This window comes from Aotus nancymaae, unplaced genomic scaffold, assembly GCF_030222135.1.
Source record: "Aotus nancymaae isolate 86718 unplaced genomic scaffold, 86718_ANA_hifiasm-v0.15.2.pri h1tg000053l, whole genome shotgun sequence".
NCBI classification, from domain to species: Eukaryota; Metazoa; Chordata; class Mammalia; order Primates; family Aotidae; genus Aotus; species Aotus nancymaae.
In genome coordinates, this window is record NW_026988467.1 from 5,951,350 (window position 1) to 5,968,107 (window position 16,758).

General features: G+C 40.0%; 1 protein-coding gene across 4 annotated transcripts in view; it reads right to left on the bottom strand.

Moving 5' to 3' along the window:
* Positions 1–16,758, bottom strand: part of RERE (arginine-glutamic acid dipeptide repeats) — a 469,898-nt gene that overhangs the window by 383,787 nt on the left and 69,353 nt on the right. The window contains exon 1 of one of the 4 annotated variants that reach the window (XM_064363206.1): positions 8,416–8,435. The exons of the other annotated variants lie outside the window; for them this stretch is intronic. The gene's annotated coding sequence lies outside the window, so the exon portion shown is untranslated. Of the gene's footprint in view, positions 1–8,415; positions 8,436–16,758 lie in introns of those variants that run through there. 4 annotated transcript variants of the gene reach the window in all.

Below are 16,758 nucleotides of genomic sequence, written 5' to 3' on the forward strand. Positions count from 1 at the left end.
ACCACATCAGCAGAGCTCCAGTATAAAAAACTGCATTACAACTGACAGAGCTTCAAGACAGACTCTATTTAAGAAGGAGTTCTTAGGGAAACCCAAAGAAACCAGGGGAGGACAAAAACAAGAAAACTATAGGAAACTGAAACATCCAGCATCTACACCCACAGCAAACATGAAACACAGTATAGCACTTTCTCAAAAAGCTAAACGTAATCTTACCATACAATCCCACAACTGTGCCCCTAAGTATTTGTCCAATTGACTTAAAAACTTATGCCTATACAAAAATCGGCACAAATTTTAGAGTAGCTTGATTCATAATCAAAGACAGAAAGCAACCAAGATGTCCTTCAACTGTACTTCACGAATGGATACACGAACTGTGGTACTCATTCCATATAATGAAATGCCATTCAGCAATAAAGAGAAATGAGCTCTAAAGAACAAAAAAGAGGAACAGCAAATGCATACCGTTAAGTGAAAGAAGCCAATTTGAAAGTACACATACTATATGATTCCAACCATAGAACTTTCTTTAAAAGGCAAAACTATAGAGACAGTAAAAGGATCAGTGGTTGCTGGGGCTGGAGGGAGAGATGATTACATGGAGCACAGAAGTTTCAATGGTGGTGAAACTATCCTGCATGATATTGTAACTGTGGATAAGCACATGACATTTACGTTTTTGTCAAACCCCACAGAATGTACAACACAAAGAGTGAACCTTAAACTGTAGACTTCAGTTAATAATATATCAATACTGCTTCATCAGTTGTAACAGATAAGCCACACTAATGCAAGATGTTAACAATGGGGGGGGAGAGTGTGTGTGTGTGTGTGTGTGTGTGTGTGCGTGCACATGTGTGTATGTGTTGGGTATATGGTAACTACTTGTACTATCTGCTCAATTTTTCTATAAATCTAAAGGTGTTATAAAGTTCATTTAAAAAAAAAAGTGTTGGGTGTCACTCCTAGATCTTAATTCAGCAGGTTTGGGGACAGGCTCAATAAATGACATTTTAAACAAATTCACAAGTGATACTGCTGGTTCAAGAGCCTCATCTTGAAACCACTGGGCTAGGGCTCCTTTTAGTTATAAATTTTATTATTCTATTCACTAACATTTTCATGAGAACTGTGGTAGCCAGCCTGCAAAATGGCCCCCAGTGAGCTCTGCCTCCTGGTATTCAAACTCTTGACAACAATATCTTCCAAGGCTAGGTCATAAAAGACACTGCAGCTTTCACCTTGCTCTTATGTGAATCCTTTCCTCTGCAAAACCAGGTGCAATATCATGAAGAAACTCAGACAACCCTGTGAAGAGGTTCCCTGTGGCAAGGAACTGAAGCTTCTGCCAACAGCCAGCACAAAATTTGCCAGCCCTGTGAATGAGCTATGTTGAAACTGGATCCCCCAGGCACTGTCTGCAACCTGAGAAGAGAACTCAAGCCACTCCCAAATTCCTGACCCACAAAAACTATATGGGATGACAAATGCTAAATGTTGTTTTAAGCAGCGGTTTGGAGGTATTTTGTTATATATATACAATACAGGAGCTTAATCTAAAATATGTACATCATAGAATCGTTATTGTTGACTTTTCTTGCCTCTACTTCCATACGGCTGGAGAAGTCCAAATTCATTACAAGATGAGTCAATTTAAAGAACTCCTCCACATTTCTCAAAGTACTACATCCAGATGCTGCTCAAGGTCTGCACTACTCCTACCCAGCTGGCTCATCAGGCAGCACAAAGAGTGCACACAAACATGGGCTGACTTTGCAAGACCTTGGAAAAGTTACTTAATCTCCCTGCCTCAGTCTGCTCAACGGTAAAATGAAGGTAAGTATACTACCAATATCATAGTTACTATAGGGACTTAAAACATTAAAACATAAAAACACTTAGAACAGGACCTCGTCTAAGTGCTCAATAAATGTCAACTATCATCATTATCTGCCGTTTCATCTCTCATAACCCAGACTGTTTTGATTCATTATGAACTACTGGAATTTTCAAACTCACCCACAGTTTTATACTTTTGCGCCTTATAAAAGAGACTTTCTCTGTCTGGAACGGCCTTCCTTAAATTCTCTTCCAATTATCCTTCTAAACCTCCTTATACAGCGTTCGCTGATTTCCCTCTTACTTACTACATCCCCCATAGACACACCCATAGAGAATATTTAAATTACTCATTAATCTCTCCCACAAAATTGTATGTTTGATAGTAATACTGATATTTATTGTGTCAAGTACTGTGTATTAGCTACTGTTTTATATTAAGCACTTTACATGGACTATCTAACTTAAACTTCTTAATAACTCATAATTATCCTGGGTTTATTGATAGTAAAATCTATACTACATATAAATACAGAATAAAAATTCAAATCTTAGCTGTTCGGCTGCAATTTGTTTGTTACGATCTAAAATCTAAAGACTAGGAGGCTGAGATTTCTGACATGCTGAAAATATCAAGGAAGCAATTAAACTTTCTATCAGTTAGCACAAGTGCACACAGTTTTAAAATTTATAATATATATACCTGGTACTATGGGGGGGTTACCTCACACCCCTACTCATATCAGCTTCTTGCTTATACTTTCTGAAGATATTTCATTCATATACGGCACACATACACATATATGTACATCTCTTTGTTACACAAATAGTAGTATTCTTCATATATCCTTTTGAGCCCATTTTTACTTCCCGTATCTTTGAGATTGTTGTGTGTCAGTGCATACAAAGCACCCCATTCTTTTTCACTGCTGCATAGAAGTCCATCATATTTCATACTGATACGGTTTGGACTTGTGTCCCTACCCAAATCTCATGTCAAATTGTAATCCCTAGTGTTGGAGGTGGGGCATAGTGGGAGGTGACTGGATCATGGGGCGGTTTCTCATGAATGGTTTAGTGTTAAGTTTCCGTGCAAAGTTCTCATGAGATCTGATTGTTTAAAAGTGCATAGCAGTTTCCCCTCTCTTCCTCCTGCTCCAGCTTTGCCCTCTGCCATGAGTAGAAGCTCCCTGAGGCCTCCCCAGCCATGCTTCCTGTACAGCCTGCAGAACTGTGAGCTAACTAAACCTCTTTTCTTTATAAATTACACAGTCTTCAGTATTTATAGCAATGTAAGAACAGACTAATACATTTACCATATTCAACCATTCTCCTATATTGTTTGTAGACTTTTGCTGTAATATAAAATACTAAAGCAAAAATCCTTATACACAAATAAAGAAATGGATAGAGGATATGTGATTCTACAGTAAATATGGTAAATGTATATAGTATAGCAAATACAGTAAAATGTAACTGCAGAATCTAGATGGTGAGTACAGGGGTGCTCTTACTATACAATTCCTGCAATTGTTCTGTATTTAAACTACAGATTTACACTTGTTCTTAGAGTAAGCATGTTTTTCTTAGAGTGAGCATTATGTTTTTCTTTCAACTTCTCAATAAATTGCTAATATGAATATTTTATCAACTTCAAAACAATCCCCAAATTTCAAAAATGTAATAATCTTGGAATGTTTGTTACCCTTGATTTATAACATAAAAGAATAGGGGAGGCAATTATTAGAAGAGTCACATTTCAACTTCCATCACTTTACCCAAAAGATAGTCAATTCAAGTGAGTCTTCCTTTCTTGGGTCTCTCCACACTCTTTTATGCAAACACTTGGTCTTCACCAAGAACAAAGAGTTCCCTTATAGGTGTCTGTTACCTCTGAGAGAAGCAAGGGAAAAAAAAAAACTAAAACCTTTGGAGAGTCAGAGTTTGACATCTTCCTTCTCAGCTTCTTTCTTATATAATTCCCAGGAGTCCTAGCCAATGAAGAATGGTTTAACTCTTTTTTCAAAAAAAAAAAAAAAAAGAATGATTATTCTCCTAATCTTTCTTAGAAAATGTATTCCTCTTTCCTCTGAAGACTCAGAAGCAGACCTTTCAGGAGAATTTCTGGATTACTGTGTGCCATTTCAGCCAAGAGACTTCCTCTACCAGGGTCCAAAGATAACACATTCTAATGAATGCTTGCTGGATTGGTTTATTTATTTATTTATTTTTCACAGTTTGAAGGTCTTCAATGAAAGCATTACAACAGACTTATCTTAGGGCGACAGTGCCTTGGTAAACCAAATTCAGAAAGTTTAGAAAAGACTAGAAAACTAGTAAGTGAGCTTTACATTCACTTGGAGTTTGCCAGACAGAGAAAAAGGAAAATGACACTCCAGTCACAAAGAATAAATCACAGAGAGCTTTAAAGCCAAATCGCCACATTTTCCCTCCAAAAGAATCAAAAGTTTATCACACCTATTTCCTAAATCTCCAAAAATGTGAGTTATTGAGAGAACAGTCATACAATTCTCAGGAATTTCCATTTCTTCGGGTGTTGAACCTTTGAAAAGCAACTGCAAGTTGAAGAGAACTCACATGACCCAGAAACTGTTCCGAGCTCTATCAATGTTCAGGAAGCAGAAATTTTTTTAACTTTTTAAACTCTTTTTTATAGAGGCAGTATCTCCTTATGTTGCCTAGGCTGGTCTCCAACTCCTGAGCTCAAGTAATCCTCCTGCCTTGGCCTCCCAAAGTGCTAAGATAACAGGTGTGAGCCACCACGCCTGGCCAGAAAAAATGTTTTCATCCAGAGTTACTAAACTCATTAAGTGGCACAACACGCAGTGCATTTCAATTTCCCCTCTCAAACACTTCAGCCTACACACTCCAATTTCACACTCAATGAAAGATTAAGCAAAATGTTGGCACAAATAAAAGTTTTAAATCATTTTAGATTGTTAACTAGCAAATGTCCTGCAGAAATTTTAAAAGTCACTAAATAAATTATAAATCTAGGAGAGCAAAGCACGCTGTGGAATAAACAGCTATTCAGAAAGTGTGTCCAATTTTTGTCCCACCCCTAATTCAAGGTGCAAACCATGACCCCCGCTGTGGGATTGGGCTGTCAAGCACTCTCCCTCCTTTGCTAACGCTGTTCCCTCTGTTCAGAAGATCCTCCCTGCCTTCTCTCCGTGGTGCAAACCTGCATCCCTCCTCCAATATATCCAGCTGAGCCTTCACCTCCTCTATAGCCCCTGACCAGAATCCCCGAGGCGCAAGTTTGGAGCTTTATTCAAGCCTTTCTTTCTTTGTTGTTCTTTCATTTTTTCGAGATGGAGTTTCTGCTCTGTCACTCGGGCTGGAGTGCAGTGGCATGATCTTGGCTCATTGCAACCTCTGCCTCCTGGGTTCAAGTGATTCTCCTGGGCTGGTCTGTTGGGCTGGTCTTAAACTCCTGACCTCAAACAATCATCCCACCTCAGCCTCCCAAAGTGCTGGGATTACAGGCATGAGCCACTGCACCCAGCCTATTCACGCCTTTCTGACATCTACCACTCACTGCAATACACTTAACAAGCCTCTTCCCATTCCCCACCCCTCAAGGAAGAGTCTGGTCATCCTCTACTCCTGTCACCCACCAGAGTGCCCAGAAAACACCGACCCAGTCAGTAGTCATATTTACTAACGGCTTACGTACCAGACATTATGCTCAGTGCTTTACATAGTATCAACTCATTTCACCTTATGTGATTCTGTGAATACCATAATAATAAACTATAGTATCCCGCCAATCAGTCTTCCCCAGCCTCCTTAGAAGGTTCCTCTTCGTGTGAACAGGCTACAACATAAAGGACTCTATCCTGGCCATATTGTGATCTCTTTCCTCACACTCTTCCTGGGCAATCTCCAATCCAGGTCTTCAGAGCTCATTCTAAACCCATATATGACAAGCACCTGGATATCACCATGTGAGTGTTCTGTACTGAAAATTGATCATGTCTCAAACTTTGTCCATCTCTATCCCCAAATATCCTCTCTCTTTCTGATCCCATCAGAACACTCTATGTCCAGTCAGAGCCTAAGTCCAATCAGGAGAGAGAAACTACATGGTAATTTGAATGAGGGAAGATTAAAAATCATTAACAATAACAAGAGATTAATGGAAAGTTAGCAAATAAGACAAAGACCTTGAAAGAACATAGCAATAGCTGACATAAAATATAGTAGCAAATATAATATTATGTAACACAACATATAATTGCCACCACCCTTAAGGTTGAGATAAAATACCCAAGAAAGAATTCCCCCAACTCTCGGACTGAGATCCAGACCTTGCTGGAGGGGGCTCATACCTGACAGAACTTCAGGAGATCCACTCTATGAAATTTGCCAGAAATCAGTCCTCTAGAATGCCAAGGAAGGTTGTTTGTGGGGAAGCCTCTCAGTGAAGGCACTCTGCTACCTGGGCAGCAGGAGTGCTGCTGGCCACGAAGAGCTGCAAAAGCCTGAGCACTGAAGAAACTCCGTGTTCCACAGCAGCCTCTCAGAACCAGCAAGTAAAACTCTTTCCTCCTCAATGTCTCTCCAGCACCCTCTACTGACAAAACTTAACTACATGCCAGCTGGCAGAGGGAAAGTAAAAGGCCCAGATTTATTTTCACAAAGCAAGCAATGAAGGACAATACTTGGAGGTGAGAGGCAATAAATCAATAATTGACACACACACCATCATCTATCACTTGTCCAAGCTCAAAACCTAGAGGTATCCTTGATTCTTCCTCCAATTATCAAGTCCTACAGGTCCTATCTTCTAAGTATTTCTTGAATCCATCTACTTCACTCTATCCACTTTACTCCATCATTATTAATATTAAAAATAGTAATATATTATTATTTAATTATATTATATATTATATAATTAATAATAATGCGTTCTTGTTAATAATAATAATAGTGTTAATGCCCCAGTCCAGGCTTACAACATCTCTTACTTTGTTGCCATCACAGCTTTACACTTCCTACCTCAGACATGCCCATTTCTTCAACTGCAATCAGTGTGATCTCTGTGATTGACAAATCCAATCCTGTCAATCCACAGTTTATACCTCCTCATGCATTTCTCAAGTGTCCTTAGGTTATGATCCAAAATTCTTAATGGCTTAGTAACTTATGTGCTTATTTGCCACGTGCAAAGATGTCTGTTTTACTTGCTTGCTTTTTGTTATTTTGTTTTGCCTCTGGGCCACTGCACATGGGTTTCCTCTGCCCAGAACAGCCTTCCTTCTTCCCCCTATTGCCATATCCACTTTTCAGCTAGCTGACTCTTCATCATCCTTCAGCTCTCAGCTTTGATGTCTCTTGCTCGAAGTCAGTTGCCCCTGCTAAGTACACCCAATAAAACCCTCTCCTTCCCCAATGAGAACACTTACCACACATTATTGTACAATCATATGTTGCTTAACAATGGACACATGTTCATCCTTGTGTGAACATGATAGAGTGTAGTTACACAAGCCTAGATGATACCTAGAGCCGGCTGCTCCTAGACTACAAACCTGTACAGCATGTTGCAGTACTGAATAATGTAGACAACTGTAACACAACGGTGCATCTGTCTAGGGCACTTAACCATGAATGAAGTTCACAGCACTGGAAGTTGCTCTGGGTGAGTCAGTTAGTCCACGGTGAGTAAATGTGAAGGCCTAGGACATCACTGTACACCACTGTGAACTTTACAAACATTGTGGTGCTTAGGTTACACTAAATTCATCTTTTAAATATTATTCTTTCTTAAATAATAAATCAGGCTTAGTTTACTGTAACTCTTTTACTTTATAAACCATTTTTAAAACTTTTTGACTCAATAACTCAGCTTAAAACACAAATAAATACACTACGCAGCTCTATAAAGATATTTTCTTTTCATATCCTTATTCTGTAAAGTTTATTTTATTTTTAACTTTTTTAACTTTTTGAATGTTTTTGTTGAAATTAACACACACACACACATCAGCCTATGCATATGCAGGGGCAGGATCATCAATATTGCTCTTGCACCTCCACATCTTTGACCAATGGAAGGTCTCCAGGGGCGATAACACACGTGGAGCCGTCATTCCCTTTAATAACAATGCCTTCTTCTGGAATACCTCTTCCAGAATAGCTGGAGGCTATTTTACAGTTACTTATTTTGTATGTAAGTGGAGGGAGCACACTCTAAAATAATGATAAAATAATGATAAACAGTACACTAAATACATAAACCAATAAAACAATCATTTATAACCACTACCAAGTATTATATACTGTCCATGATTGAATGTGCTATACTTTTATAAAACTGGCAGCATACTAGGTCTGCTTACACGAGGATCACCACACACACAAGTAATATACTGGGTTACAACCTTATACCACACACAACGTCACTAAGTAATAGGAATTTTTCAGCTCCATTATAATCTTATGGAACCACTGTCATATATGAGGTGTGGTCCACCATTAACCAAAATGTCTTTAAACAGCACATGACCATAATTCCTTATTAACTCTCATCATTCCTACTTTTACCTCTATGAAGGCAAGAAAAATTTCTTCACTGAATCCCAAAGAGTTAGCAAGGTATCTGGAACAAAGCAGACACTCAGTATCAGCTCAGTTAATGGATGTTGAATGAAGGGGGGTGATATGGTCAGGCTTTGTGTCACCACCCAAATCTCATCTTGAATTGTAATCCCCATAATCCCCACATATCAAGGGAGAGACTAGGTGGAGGTAACTGAATCATGGGGCCAGTTTCCCCCATGCTGTTCTCGTGATGGTGAGTTCTCATAAGATCTGAGGGTTTTATAAGGGGCTCTTCCCCACTTCGCTCAGTACTCACTCTGTCCTGCCACCCTGTGAAGACGGTGCCTTGCTTCCCCTTTGCCTTCTACCATGATTGTAAGTTTCCTGGGGCCTCCCCAGCATTGTGGAACTGTGAGTCAATTAAATCAATTTCCTTTATAAATTACCTGGTCTCGGGCAGATCTTTATAGCAGCCCGAGAATGGACTAATACTGGTGGGGGGCGGGGGCGAGAGGGAAGCATTTTATGAAGTGAATAACAAAAGGACAAAATTTTGGCTTTGACACTGTATCTGATATGTTGATCAGCATACATGAAACAAAATGATTACACATTTATAATTCTAAAGATAAGGAGACAATGAATTTGTTTCATGCCTAACAATTAAGTAAAATATAGTCTATTTCTCAAAAGAAAAAGAACTAATTCAACCAGCTGGCAATATGAATTTATATTATTTCAGTATACTGTATGCAGATGAGGAAAAAGACTGGTAGTTTTCAAGGTGAACAGTGCCATCCCAGTGTAGCACGTATATCAAAGGATTCTGTTTATTTACACCCAATAATGAAAATCAAATATTACAACATGACATTCCATAGCACACCATGCTGCTATGGTGGAAAATCAATACATCAGATTTGTTTTCAGTAACTTGTTTACCCAACCACAGTTCTAGAATCATTATGCAATGCAAACACTCTTCTAAAGCACTCTGACCCATATGAAATAAAAACTATGCCCTCTCTGACACTCCCAAAGGGAGTAACTCTCTGTTCAGGGATATATTGAGCAAAGATTGTAGAGTTGAATTGGTATATAAAGTTACTCTGCACTCTGGGAGGAAATTTAGCCAAATCCGAAATAGTCAGTAGCAATCTCATCCACTCAATGGGCAGGGGAAATATATTCGGGACTTCTATAACTCACACAAGTCAAAGCACTAACACACACAGTGAACAACCACCAGGGTCGCTGGTTCATGCCTGTAATCCCAGCACTCTGGGAGGCCGAGACAGGCAGATGACTTGAGCCCACAAGTTCAAGACCAGCGTGGGCAACATGGTAAAACCCGTCTCTACAAAACATACAAAAAAAGGTGTGATGGCTAAAAATTAGCCAGGTGCGATGGGGTGTGCCTGTAGTCCCAGCTACCCAGGAAGCTGAGATGGGAGGATCACTTGAACCCAGGAGGTTGAGGCTACAGTGAGCTGTGATCATGCCACTACATTCCAGCCTGGGTGAGAGTGAGATCCTGTCTCAAAAAAACAAAAAGGAATTAAGTATAATTTGAATATTTAAGCATTTTTGTTGTTATAGTTTATTAATATCATTCTCACAGTCTAAAAGGAGAAAAAAACTTGGGATACAAATAGACATTATTTCCGCAATTCAATAATTTTACATTAATTATTTACTCCTCAAGACATACTGTGGACAACTATATTATAGAACTTAAAAGTGTATCAGTTTATTACACACTTGTTTAAAAAAGATATAAGAAGTATGCAGTTTATTCGAGCTGGGCACAGTGATTCACACTTGTAATCCCAGCACTTTGGGAGGCTAGCATGAGAGGACTGCTTCAGGCCAGGAGTTTGAGACCAACCTGGGCAACAAGGCAAGACCTCATCTCTACAAAAAATTTTCAAAATTAGCCAGGTGTGGTGGCACATGCCCATAGTCCTATATTGTTTTGTTTCGTTGTTTTGTTTTGTTTTTGAGACAAGGTCTCATTCTGTCACCCAGGCTGGAGCACAGTGGCAGAATTTGGGCTCACTGCAACCACCGCCTCCCAGGCTCAAGCAATCTTCCCACCTCAGCCTCTCGAGTAGCTGAGATTACAGGCGTACGCCACTAAACCAGGCTAATTTTTGCATTTTTTCTTTTTTTTTAGTAGAGATGAGTTTTTGCCATGTAGGCCAGGCTGGTCCCAAACTCCTGGCCTCAAGGAATCCTCGGCCTCCCAAAGTGCTGAGATTACAGGCATGAGTGACTGCACTCGGCCACACCTGGCCATTTTTAAACTATTTTTATTCCAACTGATATATATTTCATCTTCTACAACATGCCTTACTACACACATGCATAGTCTAATCAAGACAATCTTGGGCCGAGCGCAGTGGCTCTCACACCTGTACAATCCCAGCACTTTGGGAGACTGAGGAGGGCAGATCACGAGTTCAGGAGATCGAGAACATCCTGGCCAACATGGTGAACTGCATTTCTACTAAAAATACAAAAAAATCAGCTGGGAGTGGTGGTGCACACCTGTAGTCCCAGCTACTCAGGAGGCTGAGGTAGGAGAATTGCTTGAACCCAGGAGACAGAGATTGCAGTGAGCTGAGATCGCGCCACTGCACTGCACTACAGCCTGGGTGACAGTGCGAGACTCCATCTAAAAAACAAAGAAGAAAATCTTGTCAATAAAAAGAAACTAAACCTCAGGGATATTCTCTCTACCAAGACTGATCTTGCTTTTACTTCTACAAGACTCAGTCTCTCAGTTATTTGCTAAAATGTCACCATTCCCCAGTTATTCTTTAGGCTCACCACTCCCTCGGCCAAATCTCAGCTTGCCATTTCCCCCACGCCTGCTTGATTTTTCTCCATAGCACTTTTTGCCATCAAATCTTTACTTATTTGTATATTACTGTCTGTTTTCTCTCACTAGAATATTTTCTCCATGAGTTAAGAAATATTGAGGTTTGTTTCACTCACTGCTGCTTCCTCAGCACTTAGAACTGTGTGTTGAAGCACAGTTGGTGCTCAATAAATATTAGTTGAATTAAAGAAAATAGATAGTCCCAGAAATTCATCTTAACACTGAGGCTGTGAAATGAAATGCTCCCCAAGGGGGAGTGGACATATGTTTAAGAGATGATTCCTTTTCATTTAACTTAGAGCCCAAAGGACTTTTCAAAATGAAAGTGCTATTCCAACTACACCCAAGAATCATTAAGGCTGCCCAAGTGCTCACATACATTTTAACAAAAAGCAAGGAATTCTATGTCCTGCTAAAGCAATGGAAAAACCCGATGTAGAAAATGTAAACTGCTGGCTAGACACAGTAGCTCACGCTTGTAATCCCAGGTGGATCACCTAAGGTCAGGAGTTCAAGACCAGCCTGACCAACATGGTTAAATCCTGGCTCTCCCAAATATACAAAAAATTAGCCAGGCATGGTGGTGCATGCCTATAATCCCAGCTACTCAGGAGCCTGAGGCAGGACAATCGCTTGAACTCGGGAGGCAGAGGCTGCAGTGAGCCGAGATCGTGCCACTGCACTCCAGCCTGGGTGACAAGAGTAAGACTCCGTCTCAAAAAAGAAAATGTAAACTGCTTAAGTTTCATATGTGAGTAGTAAGGATTTCACACCACACCACTCATAACATTATGAGGGTCATACCAACTGCAGGGAAAATTCCGTTTCACATTTGTTTCTCCACATACACATCCTCTAATACTACAACTCTTCACAAACACTGCATTAGCTGCATTCTTAAACACTCCTACTATCTAAAACATACACAGCAATATAACTGATGGGTACATTCTAAATCAAGTAATTCTGATAGAAAAATTATACCATCCAGTGTGCCATGTGACCATTAAAACAATAGGGAACACAGAAGTGATCTAAATAGCTCATAATGTGGTCCAGAAGAGATCACCTTCAAATTTTAGTGATAAAATAAGAAAACACAGAAAGAGAGGTGTTAATCAGTTAACAGTAAGCTAAAACATGTAAAGTTATACACTGCATTTTGTGCTGAGACAAAAGAGATAAAATATATGTTCCCCATACAAAAAGACTTCTTAATTCTATTGAGACAAAATAAATAGTATGTACAAGATAATGGAGAAAAACGCCTGTAGTCTAAAATGGAAAACTTCTAAATCACATAGACCCAAGAATACAGAAATCACATGTGAGAACAATCTGATTTTCCCCTGATATGCATGGCGCCACAGATGCAGTTTATTCTACTTCCAGTCAAGCAGGTCCATGAACAGAAACTCTCAGGTATAAACCACTCCTCCTCACCACTTCACTCCAGGGCATTCTAGTGACGTCCACGGTGATATGGTTTGGCTGGATCCCCATCCAAATCTCATCTTGAATTGTGATCACCATAATCCCCACGTGTCTAGGGAGAGATCTGGCAGGAAGTGATTGGATCAGAGGGCAGTTTCCCCCATGCTGTTCTCATAATGGTGAGTACTCAGGAGATCTGATGGATTTATAAGGGGCTCTTCCCCCTTTGCTCCTCATTCCCTCCTGCTGCCTTGTAAAGAAGGTACCTGCTTAGCCTTTCACCATGATTGTTAAGTTTCCTGAGGCTCTCAGCCACACAGAACTGTGAGTCAATTAAATCTCTTTCCTTTATAAATTATCCAGCCTTGGGTATTTCTTTATAGCAATACAAACACAGACTAATATACATGGTTACGTTTCTCTCAACTACTGACACTTGGCATGTCCAGCTATTATAATTTCATTTCTATCTCCCAAATGTTTTCCAATCTGTCCGATTCCATTCCAGACTACCCTCGGCCTGGGTTCAGCTGTCATGATCATCTGGCTAAACTACTGCAAAAGGAGGTATAATGAGATTACACTCCTGCTTAAAACTTCTACAAGATTCCACTGTTCACTGAATGAAGACTAAACTCCTTAATACTCTAATATACGGGTTGGACCTCTGGCCTCAGACCCTTCTCCTCCATGCTCCAACCTCCATGACCCGGGATACATAATTTTCCACCCCTAACATATATTCCCTTTCTTTTCTGTTTTAAAACCTCTTTCTTAATGGCTGCGAACAGTGGCTTACACCTGTAACACTAGCACTTTGGGAGGCTGTGATAGAAGGATCCCTTGAGCCCAGGAATTCAACACCAACCTAGGCAACACAGGGAGATCTCATCTTTACAAAAAAATAAAAATTAAAAATTAGCCAAGCATGGTGGCACATGCCTGTGGTCCCAGCTACTCGAGAGGCTGAAGCAGGATCACTTGAACCCGGGAAGTTGAGGCTGCAGTGAGCCATGATCCTGCCACCGCACTGCAGCCTGGGCTACTGAGCAAGAGCCTATCTCAAAACAAAACCAAATTAAATTCCTCTTTTAAAAGGCCCAGTTTAAATCAAACCTCTGTGAAAATTTCTTTGATCCTCAAAATCACAATTATTTGTTGCCTTCAGGGTATTGCCAAACTACTCTGTTTATATCTCTGATCAAAGAGATTCTATCTATGTTAATGTAAATCATAGTCTGATCATAGCTTTTGTCTGTTTAACAAAGCACCCTCTTCACTCACTTTATTCTAGGGAACTACCACTTCTTATAGGGACCTAATAATCTGTAGTTTGGGTGGATCCAGGGGTGCTCAGCATACTAAATCCTCTTGGCCACCACAACTTGTTCAAGAATGGGCCCATGTCTCAGGCACAACCACTGAGAATCCTCCCCATAACTTCTGCTAGAACCATCAGGAAAAAAAAAAGGGGGGAATCCCTTTTTGCTAGATCCCCTAGCAACAGGGATGAAGCCTAGAGCTGCACGCAGCCATCCTTGCTATAACATGAGGAAAGCCTGACAAATCCATTGAAAAAGCTGAAAATGCTGTAAGTTGAAAACGCATTTAATACATCTAATTTACCAAACATCATAGCTTGGCCTAACCTATGTGATATATGCTCAGAACACTTATATTAACCTATAATTGGGCAAAATCATCTAATACAAAACCTATTTTATAATAAACTGGAATAGCTCATGTAATCTATTGAATACTGCAGAGAAAGTGAAAAACAAAATGGTTGTATGGTACTCAAAGTATGGCTTCTATTGACTGTGTATCATTTTTATACCATCATAAAGTTAAAAAAATTGTAAGTCAAACCACTGTAAGTCAGAGATTGTACTGACTAATATGAGCCATGATCATGGTCTAGCTTACATTATAATTAATTGTACTCAGGGCTGAAGAAACAGTTATAAGAAGACGCCTAGCAGTAAGAGAAACAGCAAGAAGGCCTGTGTGGCTGCAGCAAGCAAGGTGGGGGTATGTGTTGGGGGGGATGTGAGAGAGAGGAGGAGGGGTAGGCAGAAGGGGGACGGGGAGGGAGAGAGAGAAAAGGAGGTAGGGAGGGAGGTGAGAGAGAGAAGGGAGATGGGGGAGTGAGTGAGAGAGAGAGAGAGAGAGAGAAGACCCCACAAGATGGCATTGTGAAAGAAAGGTCAAGCCATTGCAAAGTCCCAAGCAGAAGAGGGACAGGATCTGACTTAACTTTTAAAAGGATCCTTAGGCTTGCTGTGCTGTGAAACAACTGGCATAGGGGTGGGTATGGGAGCAGGAGGTGGGCAGGGAGAACAAGACCTATTAAGAACCTGCTAGGGTAACCAGGCCAGAGGTGATGAAGGCTCAGAACAGATTTTGTTTGATTTTTTTTTTGTAAATGTCCTGACTTTTTTGCTACCAACTACAACTTTGGAAAGACAGATTAATCAACACATGGTATTTGTACTTGATTTACTGGGTATCTACTATATTTAAGACACTCTAATTAAATACAAAATAATCATTCTAAACCTAAAGCCCATATGCAACCAGTGAACTGGAATTCTCTAACTAGATATCTCATATACATTTTACACCTAAAACCTAATCCTCTCTTACTCGCTAATCTGATTATCTCATTAATATCATTTCCTATCCTAATTGTTACTAAAGATAATAAGAGAGTAGGTATATTTGCTAATAATTTTCTTTTTTTTTTTTTCCAGATGGATTTTTGCTCTGTTGCCCAGGCTGAAGTGCAATGGTGCAATCTTGGCTCACTGCAACCTCCGTCTCCCAGGTTCAAGCAATTCTCATGTCTCAGCCTCCCAAGTAGCTAGGATTACAGCTGTGTGCCACCACGCTCGGCTAATTTTTGTATTTTTTTAGTAGAGATGGGGTTTCACCATGTTGGCTAGGCTGGTCTTGAACTCCTGACCTCAAGTGATCTACCCGTCTCAGCCTCCCAAAGTGCTGGGATTATAAGCGTGAGCCACCACACCTGGCTGTAACTTCCTATATTACTAAAGTAGTTGTATACAACTACATATAATTTCATCGGAAGTTCAAGACAATTCTGAGAGAGAAGCACCCTTATTTACCTCTACCATTTTACAGGTAATGAAACTAAGCTGAGAAAAATGAAGTAACTTGCCAAAAGTTATTATGCTGTTAAATAGTGGAGGTGAGACTCAAATGTGGGCTAACTCATCCACAGTCACTTAAGTCAGAAACCTGGGAATTATCTTAGACTCTTCCCTCAGCCCCATGCCAGATGCCCTCTCTCAATCACTCTCACACACACCATCACTACCTTAGTTCAGAGCTTCCCTATCTCTAAACTCAGTTACCACAACAGTCTCAGAGATTACATTGCTGTATCTTGTACAGCCCTCCCCTTCCATCCATCCTCCATACTATCATCAGATACTGTCTTCAGTTCCAAACACAAGCTTCGTGCTCCAACGTAAGTATAAAGTTAAGAATCCCATAGATTATGGAAACAGAGCCAAAAGTGTCAGAGCTTTCTTCATCAATACGCATGCATTAATTCCAGCACCAGCAAGTTACCAAGCAATTTTTGGTAGCATCCTAACTTCAAGGTTCACATTAATATTGTCAATTATGAGAAATCTGGTGATTGCTCAATTTCTCCTTTTGTCTTTCTTCTCAAACCCAAAGATGTGGACTTTAAGCATTTCAAGGACCTCATCAGACCTAGTCCCACCTTACTAAATTACTCCTTTCTTTTCTTATCCAATCAAAACCGCCATTCCTAGAAAGCCCAAATAGGTCTTAAGTATTTCATAACGAGGTATCAGAACATACATATTTTAAAAAGAGGAGCTAATTAAATAAGTGGGTCTCTATTCTGGCACTTCATAGGCATGAGGGACAGTGATGATGGTAATAATAATGGCTAACATTCGTCAAGATCTCGGTAAGCTGTGTGCCAGGTACTGCTTTACTTATATTACAAGTATTTAATTATCTGTTCTTTT